Raw genomic sequence first — 15,385 nt, 5'->3', positions numbered from 1 at the left:
AGCAAAGTGCATAGTACGGCTATCAATAACTATTAGTGACATTACATAAAAACACATATGTTTTAGCTTCAATTCTTTGTATAAATTTAACGTTTTACATAGCCATCACGTTTGTTGTCATCAATACAATTTAAAAACTGTTCAATACAGTTTAAATATTTGTCAAATATTTAACTTTCTTTAACCATCGTGTCTATACAGCTAGTAAATAAATAAACTCACGTAAAAAGATGTAACTTTATTTATAGTGTAGCTCTCTATAAACTAGTTGAAATTTAAACTTTAATAAAAACAGTTCAGAGTACAATTGTATAAGTTATCAGACTGAATATAAATTGTTATTTTACAACTGTCTAAATTTTATGTACCGAAACCTATTTGAAACGAAAACATTTTTTGTTATAGTTAAAACAAAGGGCTTCAAATATGTTATTGCTACAAACAAAGGCAATAAATTTAATTAAACTTTCTGTAACAACGTTCTACCTATACCTTTTAATTTTTAATTAAAATCACACAAACGCCTGTTTTATAGTTTTATATGAAATTGAAAATTTGTTAATCATTTACGTTGTAGTGATCTGTTTTCAGAACCGCTCTGGTCTGTTTTACCCCATCACTTTTTAAATTAAACTGAAAACACAACGTAAAGCACTTTAAATTTTATCAAAATTTTACTTCTACTAAAGCTTTTTAAACGGAAATTTCCATTAAAAAATCAATTAGAAAATTTTAATAATTAAGTTAAGACAATTACACTATAATTGTATATATTTTGTGTAAATTTTGTTTACTCACAATTGAATATTGCGCTTTAATGTATCTAAAAAAACTAGTACAAATACAAATTTGAATTGTCTGTTTAAGATTATGCCTTTTTAATACAAATAATTAAATATACAATTAGTTTTGAACTTTTAAATACACAATTTAAGCTCTAAAAGTACTTAATATTTACAAAAAATATATAGAAAACAAAGCAAAATTTTGTTGAGTTCAATCATAATTATTTAATTTTAGTGTAATTAACTTTTTTTAATTATTTTCCAAGTACAAATAAGCAGCAAACCTTTTCATATCGTTTTTTTTTTTGCTACGGGTTTTATACGAATAAAAAATTTTGAAAAGGTAATCAAATAAACTTTGAAAAAAATTAAAATTTTCTTGTGATATAATTGCTAGTTCTTATAAGTTTTAGGTTTCTTGTTAATTATTTTATTAATTTTGTTTTCTATTTCAACAAAACTAAGATCTTTTTTTCCTAAACTCGTGAAAAAAAAATTACTAAGGATAATCTAAGGTAATAGCAATGGTTATGTAAATTTATTTTTTGTAACATAAGAAAAGTTTTTGAAACTTATTGATATATTAATAACTTAATAAGAATGATATTACACTTATCTTTAAAAAAACAAAAAATAATTATGTATTACTTTTATTGGAAAAGGTAACAAAACAGTAAATAAAAAAAGAAATTAATTAATTTTAAGTCTTTGTATTAGCTTTTAATGTTTTGTCTCAAAGCTAACCTTAAGTTTATAAACTTATTTAGTGTTGAAACTTTAAAAATTTTGACAAGCTATTAATTAAAGTAAACTTTGATAAACAAATCTAAAAATTATTCATTTAATTACGTTGCACACAAATGTTAACTTCGGTATCTTTTAAATATAAATTAGTGTTTTAAATAATAACAATCTGGTTTTGACTAGATTCTTTTAGTAAAGACTCTAGTCAAAATTGTGAATAAAATTACCAGAGCTTTCTCTTGTTCTTTTGAATAGTTTTTACTTAATGAAATGTGTCATTTCATTGTGAAATTTATATTTTTGATCTTCTTCTCCTTGTGGAAAATTTCATAATTTCATGTTTGTGCCTTTGGCACTTTGATCCTGAAGGACGAATTTGGATGACTCTAACCCACCCACACCACCCTAGTTGTTTCAATCTGACTTATATTTAGTTTGTAAACTAGTGTTTGTGGTTAGTTATTTATCAAGTTGAGTTTGTCTTTGAGCTCTGAAACGTAAGTTTTATTGAAGATGCATCAAAGTCGACACAAATTTAAGCTGACTCAACAAACCTAAGTTATTGTACTTAAAATTCGTATATTTTAATCAGACTGTCTTGTTTGCAAGCATTTGTTATTTACGTCACCCTTTACCACCAAGGTTTCTTAATTGAAATGTGAAGAAAATTTATCATTATATATATTATTTCACAAGATCACCATGCTTGGTTTTCTTACTTGAGAGTTTTCTTCAAATACTTGACTCAAGAATGACATTCTTGTGCCTTCGGCACTTTAACCCTGAAGGACAGTTTTAGATGACTCTTCTCACCCTCACCACCCAGGATGTTTTAATTTAACTTATATTTATTTTGTAAACTAGTGTTTGTGGGCACTTCGATTACCAAGCAGAGATTTTTAAAATAATCAACTTTTTTTTTAAGTTTTATTGAAAAAACAGTTTATACTGCACCAAAATAAGATGTGGGCTTTGTACAAACTTTAGTCGTTTGCAAACCAACTAACACAAAATTAAATAGTTATAATATAAATATTGTCTTGTTTTCAAACGTTTGTTTCTTACGTCAGAATAAGCTTTAAAATACAACGTTGATGGGTATACATCTTTTGTTTAACTTGAAAAAGCTACACTGTCTATAAGACCTCAAGTTAGTAATAAATTAATATATAATAAAAAATGTAATAGATTTTTCCTAGCTAAAGTCAAGTTTAAAATCAACTAAATTTTAGTCAGTTTTTAATTTTCAATCTGAAAATTAATATATAAATGTCAAACAAATTTTGATCAAGTTATATAAAAAAATTGTAAGTATTTAAAAAGTTCGTTTGTGAAATAAGGTAAATTAATGTGATTTTCAGTTATGTAAAAAGAAGAACTTACTGCTGATAATATTTATAACTATACCAAAATAAAGTCTTAAAATGTTATTAGATTTTTTACTAAAAACTTAGTATCAATCGAATTTTTGTGTAAAACAATCTATAGAGATGTCAGAACATAAAGTTTGTTGTAATGTTTGACTGATTAGATTTTTAATTAATACTTAATATAGTAACATACAATATTCAAGCTTAGGAATATAATTTTCTTTTCGTATTAACCCATTTGGCGCTTAAATCTTTAAAGTCAGAATATAAAGTTTAATTTTTATTAATAACTCCACTTAATATAAAGGTCAGGAAACTTCGACCCGCGATCGTGATACTGTTATAAATCGGCCTGTAAAAGGTTCTTGTTTATAACTGTGGCTTAATTTTTTTCTAACTTTCACTAGACATTAGTTAAAAAAGAGTTTAAATTTTTTAATATAATTTAGGGCCTGTTAAACTAAAAACTGTAACCAACCAATATTTTATTTTCCAAAATTTGGGCCGCGACCATGAATGCTTGTCGACCCCAGCCTTATTATGTCTTAGTATCAATTTAATTTTTGTTGTTAATAAATTATAATAAAAGATTGTATTAACTACTCCTGTATTTAAAGTTTTTTTGGAAAATTAGTTTAACATCTAAGCGCCCTCAACCATAGACTAACAGAGTCACTAGTTATGTTTTTCGTGATAAAGCTTGAAAAAACAGCTTTTATAAATGCTTGTAATTAGTCTTACTACCTAAACTAGTTTACACTTATTTTGGAAACTACTGTTTGTTGTTACGTTGTTCATCAAACATTAATTTTATTTGAAAACTGCAGAGTGAAATGTAATTTCAAATTACTTGAAAGAGATTTAGTAGATGCAAACCAACTAATATTTGAATAAATACTTTATATTAAAATCTTATCATGTTTGTGAATGTTTGTCTTCTTACATTTAAATAAGCGACAATACAAAATATTAGCAACTTCTTCGAAATTTAGTTGCTAAAGGCAAGTTAAGTTTTAAGTTTTTTTAACTTTTATATACCAATACTAATTTAACTGTTCAAAAAAGCTATTATGTTTCAGATTTAATACGATATTTTATTCTTTAGATTTTAAGTATAACTACTCGATTTAGACATATAAATCGTAAAATTATTATTTTTTAATAATATTACAGTTAATGTTTTTTAACATATTTACAGTACAAAGAAACATTTTTATATTGTAAATAATATTAATTATATGCATAAAGTTTTGGTTCCGATTTTTTTACAAAATTGTCGGCTAAGCTCTTCAGCATAGATTAATTTTATAATAAATAGTTGTTATTGCTGTTAAACTCTTTATAACAAATGAAATCAAATTATAAATTTGTTGTTTATGTAGTAAAACTCATTTAAAGGAATTTTTTTAAAGTAGTACTACTTAGTAGTAAACTAAAAATTGCTGATAAATAAAATAATCAGTTAAAATAAACTACAGCTTAACACTTCACGCTCAAAGAGATTTTATCAGATACATAGTTTATAATCGGCAGAACTGTAAACTTTTGGATTTGAAATACTCTCTAGTTGTTATACCTATGGTTTAAAAGTTTAACTTTTTTTATTAATAAAGTCTGGAGTAAAGTGGAATATTTAACTTCTTAAACGATTAGTTAATTAAAAAAGTATTACAAACGAATTAATTACGTTTATTCGACTTAAAAACATTTAATTTGTTGTACTAACGTGTTTTCAAAATAAAACGTTTTAACAAGAGTAGCAACCTAATAATCACAAAACAATCTATGTTTTAAATAATAAAACAAATTAAAAAACTACGTTATACTTATAAGAAGTTTTTAGTCAAAACACAATAAAAAAAATTCTAATTTAAAAAAACTTTGTAGGAATATTTATCTTTTAATATAAATTACCCATCATATTTTTATTGCTCCAAAAAAATACATAGGTATAAATAGTATTTTTGATCATAAGCTATTTAAAAAAGTTGTCATTCATTTTATGAAAAAGTTTTTTACGGCTTAGTTTTGTATCTAAAACAAACAAAGAACACACAAGATATTGTTATTAAGTTTTTTTTTAAATAAAATATTATAGTTAATTCACTTTACGTGTTAAATGATCGGTTTAAAAATATAAAAATTCAAAATAGATTTAGATTGGTTAAAAAAAGTATTTTGACTGTAAATTGTTTTTAATAAAATTTTTAATGAATCAGTTTTAATTGAACTACAAAAAATGTTTAAGCTTTGTTGGTAAACAAATATAAAATCACACTGTTTTCTGATATCTTTTTAGAATATACGCATTTTCTAAATTACGTAGGTATAAACGTAAATTATAGGTTTGAATACGTCAAAATAAAACCACAAATTTATCTAAAACGTGTATTTTATCTTAAAATAATTTGAATAAAACGTTTTATCGATGTTGCAAACTATACAACTAAAAAATTGTTTTTAGTTTGGTCATAAGTTATGATTTAAAAAAGTTAATGCTAGTTTTTTATATAAAAAACAATTTGTAAACCGAACTTAACTTAGTAAAGGTTTTTTGCTCATGACAAAAAAAAAATAAAAAAGTTATTAAGTCTTATGAAAATCTTGAACTTGATGTAAATCAGCTTGAAATATTAATTCTTACCCAAACACAATTTATTTTTTCAATTTCATATCAAGAGAGGACATATTTAACACAGAAATTCGTGCAAAAACTAAAAATATTAAAATTTAAATTTAATATATCCGTGTAAGTCTTTCATAAATACTCCACCGACACTTTTGTCCAATTTCAATCCAAAAATGTAATAAAAAAGTAATTAACAAAAATATTTACAGCTTTTAAGCCGTTTGACCTAAATATAGCTTTGTATCGAATGATATTACAGGCACACTCTGTTTAAAGTAATATGTTTAAAAATTTGTTTCTAACGAGCTAGTTTATAACTAAATTTATAAAATAAACTTAAAAAGTTAACATAAAAGTAGTGTAATCTTTTTTTTTATTTTTACTAGTTAAAACAGTTTACATCTTTAGCGCTAAAAATAAAGTAAACTTAAAATAAAAGCTTTAAAGTTTCCTAAAAACTTAATAAAATCTTTGATAGCTAAATTAAAGACAAATTTTCTACCTATATATATAAAATATAAACAAATATCTATGTTAGAAACTCAATTTTTATGTCTTTATACTTTTCAATTTATAGATAAAGATTTATAAATAGATAAAATCTTTATGTTGCGAATACTAACTATTCTAATTTGTAAAAATTCAAAAAAAAAACTCTTTAAAGAAATATTAAAAGGGAACAAAAGAACAAATTTTTATGTTTCTCAGAAATTATGTTGATTAAAAGTTCAGACAAAAATGTTTGAAAATTAAGTCTGAAAATCTTGACTAAGCCTGTAAAATTCTTACAACTTCTACAAAATCCAAGAGCTTACAAAACTATAATATTTAATCTTTATTTGAAAATGTTCCACACTTTTTTTTAGTATTTTAAGACTTTTAGATCTAATTACAGTGCTACTTATTCTAGGAAGTTAGTAAATCTTTAAGCTCATAGTTTTAGTTTTTTTTAGACCATAAAAGTTAATCAATAAAAAATTTGAAAACAAAATTAAATGCTTCAAAGTAGTGATTATGAGATTTAAATATTTGAACTACTAACATATTTTTCTTTATTAGTTAGAAAGTATATAGTTTGACACAAATAAACTTCAGTCACAATTTAATAAGTTCATATTTTGTTTAAATTCCAACGAACTTGCTTCGTTTAGAACTCCACTGCAAAAAATTATTAGTAATTAATAATCTTTTAAGATTTAACAACATAAACAAATCATTTTAACTAAAAAAAGTGCTCAGGTTTTGTTTGCGAAATTCCCATTCCGTTTCATTCAGCTTTTCAAAGTTTTTTTTACAGTTTTCGTTGAAAACATTATAAAACAAGTTTTTTTTATAGATACAGTATAAGTAAACTGAATTTTACAAGTTACAAACATAAGTTGTTAAGTATTAAATCATATAAAAAAAATTGATATTACTATAAATTAGTTAAGTTTTAAAGATTTAGCATAATCAATTATGATATCAGATATAGCTAATTTTATCAAAGCTCACTAACAGATTTATTAAAAATACTTATATTTAAGTTAAGATTAAAGCACTTTTAAGTTTGAGCAGTTTAAATTTAATGTGCTTAAATAGAGCTTAGCAATTAAAAATTAGTTAATGGTTAGTCTGAGTACAAAATCATTATTTAATAATTTTCTAAAACTTTTTAAATAAAAAAATAATTAATCTAAGGCTAAGTTTAGTATTTGATCTTTTTAATGTATAGATGATGAATCACATAAGTTTAAATTATGATGATTAGAAGTTTTATAATTGTATATCATTACAATAAACTTTGAAAAAAAAATTAAGTGGTTAACAATACGTGATAAAAAGTTGACTTTCACTCAAAACTAAAATACAATGTTTCAGCTACCTTATGTTTGCTTTTTATCATAAATTACCGTTTTATCGTTTATTATCTTAACTTGTTCCAGTAACAATGAAAACTATAGTTTTGTGTAGACAGTAAAATATTGTGGTTGAAATTTAAGAAATATTGATATCTCATAGATATTTTTTTTCTCAAGTTTTAATTAAGCTCAATATTTTCTTTACACTTTTTAATTTCCTATATAAGTTAGAAATTTAAAAAAGTTTCTAATAATTTATTAAGTTTTAAAAGTATCAACAAACATTAAAATAAATTCAAAACCAAAGAAGAAAGAAGTAAAAAAAATGTATTTTTTGCTAGTTTAATAAAATTATAAAAACGCATTTTAAATAACTGACACTAACAAAATTGTTAAATGTAAAAATTGTGATACTATTTTTTTTTTTTACTAATCGTCTAGATATAAAACAAGTTCTAAACTAGTGTAGTAAGTCTCTTAGAAAGTATTTGTGATATAAATTTTTTTAATGCGTTAAGCTACACATAAATACAAAAGGAAACAACAAGTTAAAAACATTTGTTGTTTTATAAATTTTTATTGTAGTGCGGTATACAACAGACCAACAACTGATATCATTTGTTAAAACAGAAAACTAAAAACATTGGCTAAAAATAAACAATACTTAAATGTGTGAATGTAATTTAAAAAAAATTGAAAAAAAAAAAAACACTAAAATATTATAAATCAGAATTGGTTTATTTTTTAAACATTTATTCTAAACAATTATATTATTGCAAATATAAGTATTTATTTACTACCAGGTTTCAGTGGCAAAAAAAAACGACCTTTACAAGTATTAGAAAATAGTAAATTGAGCAATATTTAATATTTTTAATATATAAGCAATACTCCAAATAACTATATAGCATATATTTTATAGGTATATTTGACTAAATAACTACAAAAATGAAGAATGGATGGTGTCTTCATCAAACTTTATCTCATAAACATTCAACTTTGTTATGATATACTTGCATGTAGTCTCTGTTAGAAAAAAAACATTTTAGAATTTTATATGTTTAAAAATTTAGTATGATTGTGTGGTTTTTTTTAAATCTTAATTAGTCTGATTTTTAGTACTACTTCTGTTATCATTAAAGTATATAGATACTATCTATTAACACTTGCAGATAATTTTAACATTAAAATAATTTTAATTTTCCTTTTATACATTTTAAAACAAAAATAAGTCAATCTCATAATTGAATAAATAGTTTCGATTAAGACACAACTATGTTATAAAATGTAAAGTTGTCATTGTTGTGTATTTTTAAAACTTTACCACTAATAAGACTTAATTCGTAACCATAATAATTACTTACGTTTTTTGGTCAAAAAAAATATTTGCTTAACTTTTTATTTTAAAAGTTCTATACAGAAATATAATTTAAATAAAACATTAAAATAAACAACTTTCTTAGAATTCTCTGTGATCAAAAATAATTGAGCAATTATTTCTAAATTTAATTTTTTTTTAATAAATAATTTATTTTAATAACATATTGTAAACGGCCGGTTGTTGTTTCTACAAAAAAAAAAATTTAGACAGTAAGATTTTTTAGTTCTGCTTATTTTACTTTTAAAATCGTATTTTATATAAAAAGAATTATAAGTTAATTCATTTTGAGATCTATATAAAACTACTAAATACTTATCAAAAAACTTATAACATTTTTCACTTAAATTTTAATAACATCTGACTTTTTAACAAAGCCGTCAAGATTACTAAAGGAAATCACTCAAGCGTTTAATGAGTCATACTGACGTCATAATTACAAGATTTCCTGAATTTCAAGTACAGGGTACTTATTACTTTTAAATGACATGTTTTATTGATTTTTAACCAATTGACCTATTTTCATAAAGTTTGCTGCACATATCAATTTTCAGTAGGATATTAAACACTTTAAGAAACTAAACTTTAAAAAAATTTAACTTGTAATATGTTAAATTAGATGTATAAACTTAAGTTTATGTTCTAATACTTCTTTTCGATTAGTGATGGCTTTAGTAAACAATAAAAAATAATATAAGTACAAAGTCAGATGTAAAAAAATTAAAATTCTTAGACCGTATAAACTAAAAATTTTACAAACTAGTATAAACTAAGTTGATAACTTTTTGTTTTATTTTACTACTTTTTCTTAAATGATGATAAACATTTTATGTTTCAAATAGTTGTTAAGTTTAATGATTTCTATCTCAATAGATCAAAGAGAACTATAAAACAAGTTAAAAGAACATAAAATTTTTATTTTAAAATCTAACAAAATACCGCCTTTATATTAAGATTTAAAATGCCAATCTTATAAACATAATATTTTTTCAATAAATTTTTATTAAATTATAAACTTTGTTCTTGTAGTTATTACATTTATGTCAATTAAAATATTTAGTAGTTTTTATCACGTTATAAAAAGACTAGTTTGCTCTTTTTGTTAGCTTTTATTTTAAAAATAAACAGAAAACTGTTTAAAACAAGCAAACAGTTTAACTTGATAAGAAAGTTGAACAAGTCATAACAAAGTTATATAAAACATTTTTGTCAATTCAAATTGTCACAACGAACAAAAGCGAATTTCAGTATAACAATAAAATTGTGCCGACTAAATACAATATGGAGAAATAGTTTATAGCTGAATACACTGAAGTTTATTGAGGGTTTTTGAATAAACATTTTATATAAATATCCTCTTTTGTTGTTTAATTTAACGGACATATATGGCAAGATTTAGTGAAAACTTAGCAAATATAATTATACGTAACAATATAACTAAACTAAAAAAATCAAGATAATAACACTTTAACAGTTAAACGGGTTTTTAGTTAGTGACATTTTTTGTAAATAAACTTTACAATAATCTATAAAATACATAAAAGTGAAGTATTAAGATTTTCAAAACTATCAGTTTCACAAACTTTGTTATTGTACTATATAAATGATTCTTTAAACTAGAAAAATAAGTAACTGTACCTGATTTCAACAAGTTTGTTTATCAAATACAGCAAAAACTTTTTATAAATCAGGAATAGCCACTAATTAACAAAAAAAACATTTCAAAACTTAACTACAAACATTAGGCTTGTTTTGTATTGAATAAAATAATATATTTAAAGTTTAGATGAAAAATTTTCAGAACTGTTATGTATTGTGTATAATGTTGTTTTTATTACTTAGTAAACGAAATATAAATATTTAAGTTATGTATGTCATTTATTAAACAAACATTGAGATAATAAAAACTTCTTTGTGTTACTAATCTGAATATATCACTTATAATGAGAAATTTTAAAAGCATGGATTGTAATAAATAGAAGTATTTGCATTCAAAAATACTTTTTATATCCACTTATTGCAATATTATGTTAGAATTATTAGTTTTATTGAAAAATATATAATTTTTTTTACAATGTTCTTTTTTTAACTTTGATACCTAAGTCAGTTAACCAAACCGAAAATAGTTAACTTGAAATTTTTACTAGAAATTTACTAAACTTCTAGAGCGTTTTGTTTTTTAGATAAGATTAGTTTCAATAAGGTTGTAACAACTTTTTAATCTTCTTAAAAATGTTTATGTAAGTCAACTTAATCGATTAAATGTTTAACATGATTTATATGAGTCATGGTTCGACAAAAAATTGTTTGTTTATAAAGAAACTTGATCTGAAGAAAGATTTCTAATAACAATTTAATCTACCAGTACAAAAATATCCTGTTATGCTGTAGCAATGTGAATGAAATGTTTAGATTTTTATAGAACTCTTTAAAAATCCAAATTTTCAAAGTTATTAAGCTTATGTCCTTTAAAGTTATAGTGTATGTGCAAGTTCTTATATTGGCCGTATAAATTAACACACTTTTTTTTAAATTCTTAGCCGTATAAAATTTACCTAATCTTATAAGGACTGATTAATTTTTTAAATATTTAACTTAAACATAAATTTCAATGAATTCTTAAAATCTAGTATACAATAAAGTATTTATCACTAAAGTAGTTATTAAACTTTATTATAACATTTTAACAAATGTGCAGACAAAAATTAAAAATTAAAAACAGCAAAAACTTAATTAAAACTACAAATTTTTAAACATTAAGTTTGTTTAATTTTTTTTTCGAATATCGAGTCTATGCTTAGCAATAATTATTTTTTAAACTCCAACATAATATCATGTTACTATGTAGACAGTAATTTTTTTAATAAACAACTTAGACTATGTGAATTTAACTGCAAATATAATTTTTTTATTTTATAGTGTTTAAACTTATTTAGTTCTAAACTTATCACAAACCGTTTTTTTTGATAGTAGGACTTGGTAGGTAATATCATTACTACATTTAGTTTTTATGGTTTATGTTTTATATTTTCACAAAATTTTCAAAGAGGTATGTGGAAACTTTTAAGATAAACTAAACGTCAAAGTAAGGTAAAGATTAAACTAAAGTAAAGTCTTAAGTTTAAGAACAGTTTATAGCATTTTTTGTGTTAAATTTAGAGGTATAGAACTTGATACAAAAAATATAAATAGTATGATGATAAAAAAGGTCAATTAAATATTACCAAAAAGCTATTTTCAATTTCGTTACGTAGCAAGTCTAGAAAAAAAAAAGATAAAAAAAGCTTAAGTCTTGTTTGAAAAAAAGGATTGAACTACATAAAAGATTTTCAACTTCGTTATCTTTTTATTCGTGACAGTTATATCTGATTATAAAGTTATTTTCAAGATAAATTTGAAATAAATTGTATATGGCGTGGTTTATATATTTTTTAATATTCTAAATAAACCATTAGGTAATTTATGTTTATATAAAGGAAGTATGTCAAAAAACTTTTTGGTTAACATTAACAAGTAAATATTTTGCATAAAAACCATTTGTTTGAAAATATTTTTACATTAAACAAATTTTTAAAATTTTGAACACAAACTAACACAACGTTTAGCAATACTTTGAACGCAGTAAACTTTTTAAACTTTTCATGGCAAAAAAAATTGCTTTGGATGAAATAATTATTAACAATTTTTTTTTAACAAATAGTATAAAAACTTTATTGCTAATTTTTTATAGTTTCATATTAAATCAAAGTTCGCGATGCTAGAAACAAAATAGTATTTACAAATTCTTTAGAGTTTTTAACAACAAAAATTTCTATAATCTTAATTGAACTTAAACTTTCTTCATAACTTAATTACAGAATAACAACTGTGAAATTAATTAATCTTTGCGAGTTTTTCAAAGTAGAAAAACTAGTTTACACTGAACACTTATAATTTTAAAAGCAAACTCATATTTAGAATATTATTTCAAGAAAACACTAGAACTTATAAGTTATACAAAATCCAGTAAAATGATTTCAGATAACTATAGCGAAAGAAAACAAGTAAATTAAGTGTGGTTGTATAAATTGACAACTTTAAAAGGCTAAAGTAATTAAAATTTAAATAAGAACAAAGACTCAAATAAAACCAAAAATTTTTTAACAGACTTGACAAAACATTAAATTCAACCAGAATAAAACCAACAAAATAAAAATTATTTAAAGAATTTACACATCAATATTTAAACTGAAATATCGGGTATATGTCATTTTACGCAAAATTTTTTACAAATTTTCTTTGCAGCAATGCATTTAGCATATCAAAAAAGTTTTTGAAAGCAAAACAAATGGTTATTTATGTAAGGCTACAATAATATTTTCTTATTTTTGTCGATAAAATGAACTTTGCTTGTACAAAATATAATAAAAATCTTTCAAACGTTTTAAAACTATTATTCAATACATATTATTAGTTTATAGTATGAAGTAGCTGCATAATCTTATTAATAACTCTACTTTTAAGAAGTTGAAATTAGTTCCATAAAAACGTGTTAATTAAAACAAGAATGTATATTCGATCACACTAATTTATCAACTCTATACACTTAACTTAAAATCGGTTTTAAATGATCGATTAATAAAACGTTAAGATAAGATTATAATCGAATAATTTTCTATATTCAAGGTGAAATTAAAAGAGATTATACAAATAGTTTTATTGATAAGTTTCTTGTAATACATTAGGTAGCTTTGAGTGATTACTTTAAGCCTAACGTTAAAAATATTAATTAGATATATAAAAATAAATATTTTTACTTATTACTAAGATATATTGTTAGTACTAGTCATAACATATGTTTAAAAGAAGTTTTTACTTTTCTTAAATATATTTATCTTTTGTAGCTGATTTAATAAGATTAAACCAAAGCTTTGTGTAAGTTTACCTCTTTGTATAAAATAAATTCTATTTGTAAATAAATGATTTTTAATTATAAGACAAAGTATTCTCTTAATTTAGATCAATTGCTATTCAAAAAAAGTTAATTTTTCATAGTGATACTATATTAGTCTAAGTAAGTTTTTTGACAAGAAAAATTTAAAAATCAACTTTTTGTTATAGAATTAATAAATATTTTTATTTTTACAAAAATAAAAACAAATTTTAAACTATAGTTTTAGATGTTCTACCTATATTTAATATTTTAATTTTTATTTAACTTTTGCATATAAAAATATACTTTAAAGTAAATTCTGTATTTTGTATCTACTTTTTAGATAAATGTGTTTCTAAAAATCCAAAACTATAAATTAAGCAAATATGTTTTGTTAATGTTTATTTAAACCCAGACTTTTTTAAACGCAGCCAAAACAATAACCTTAAACTAAACAAACATTTTTGTTCACTTAAACAAGTTCTAATTAATCGTACTAACAAAATACTTAAATTAACTTAGCAAATTTAGTGCAGTTATATTTTGTAAATTCGATGGCTGAGTTCTTAATTATTATACGTTTATCATCAAACAGACTTAAGGATTTTACATTTTTAGTATAATTTTAATTTTCATGGTACTGTACAAACATTGTATCTACTTAAGTAGGAAATATAAATAAACATAAGTTTAAACCAGTAGTTAGAAACATAAAAACTTTTAAGGATTAATAATTTGTTGCAGTATTTTACAAATTTCAAGAAGATTATTTTTCATATTTACCAAGACTAAAACAAGTTCAAAGATATTATAAAACGATTTTAAAAACAAAAATTAAGTTTTTTAAATCTTAGTTTATTCTAATTGAAAATAAAACCTTCTCACATAAATTTATAGTTTTTTTTAATATGTACTACTTATTTATTCTATACTTTACTTGCCTAATTACTAAGGTCAATTTAGACATTTTTTATCTAACGAAGTTGTTAGTACACAATGATCAAATAAAAACGCTTTTTAACACTATACTAAAACATCTGATTATTAATGCTATGCAGAACTAAAATATTTTTAGTTGTTAATTACTGAGATATATTGGCATAACATCCTATAAAAATTTAATCGACATTTTTGAGACAATTGTTGATATAAAAGTTTGTAAAATACGGAAAAAATATTTTAACAATATTAAACATAACTATTATTGTATTATTTTACTTTTTTGAGAGGAAAATATTTTAATAAAATTTCGATTTGTAATAAGTTATTACCAAACTATATTATATTTATAGGGTATAAACTTTAATTATCTTATTAGCTTTGGTTTTTTATATATAAAAACAAGATTTTACACATTTTGGAAAATTTCTACTAAACAAAATAAATTTATAATTTCAATTGTAAGTTTGGCTAAGTATGATAAAAAAATAATAATAAATATAAAATATTTAAAAGTTTGCATTTGAAAACAAATTGTATCAAATATTTTGACTATAGTTGAAAGTTTACACAGTTTTAGTCCTATCATAAAATGAATAAACCATAAAGACAGTGATATAAAACTTTTAACCAAAGTACATGTCAAAAATCAATTAAGATCACCACACATTTCCGTTTTTTTTATTTTATAAAACAACAGCCACCAATCAAAACTAAAAGAAAATGTTGTTTGCAAATTTCAAGGTTGAAATTGTTTGACACATGACTTATGATTAGAAGATATAGA

General features: G+C 22.3%; 1 protein-coding gene across 1 annotated transcript in view; it reads right to left on the bottom strand.

Moving 5' to 3' along the window:
- Positions 1-7,974: 7,974 nt before the first annotated feature.
- LOC145840879 (exostosin-1-like) overlaps positions 7,975-15,385 on the bottom strand; it is a 60,165-nt gene continuing 52,754 nt past the window's right edge. Inside the window, exon 9 of the mRNA XM_082948226.1 lies at positions 7,975-8,395. The gene's annotated coding sequence lies outside the window, so the exon portion shown is untranslated. The remainder of the gene's footprint in view (positions 8,396-15,385) is intronic.

Source organism: Thalia democratica, chromosome 7 (genome assembly GCF_965202585.1).
Source record: "Thalia democratica chromosome 7, ktThaDemo2.hap1.1, whole genome shotgun sequence".
Lineage (NCBI taxonomy): Eukaryota > Metazoa > Chordata > Thaliacea > Salpida > Salpidae > Thalia > Thalia democratica.
Note: the sequence above shows the minus strand (reverse complement) of the source record. Positions and strands in the feature narration are given on the sequence as shown.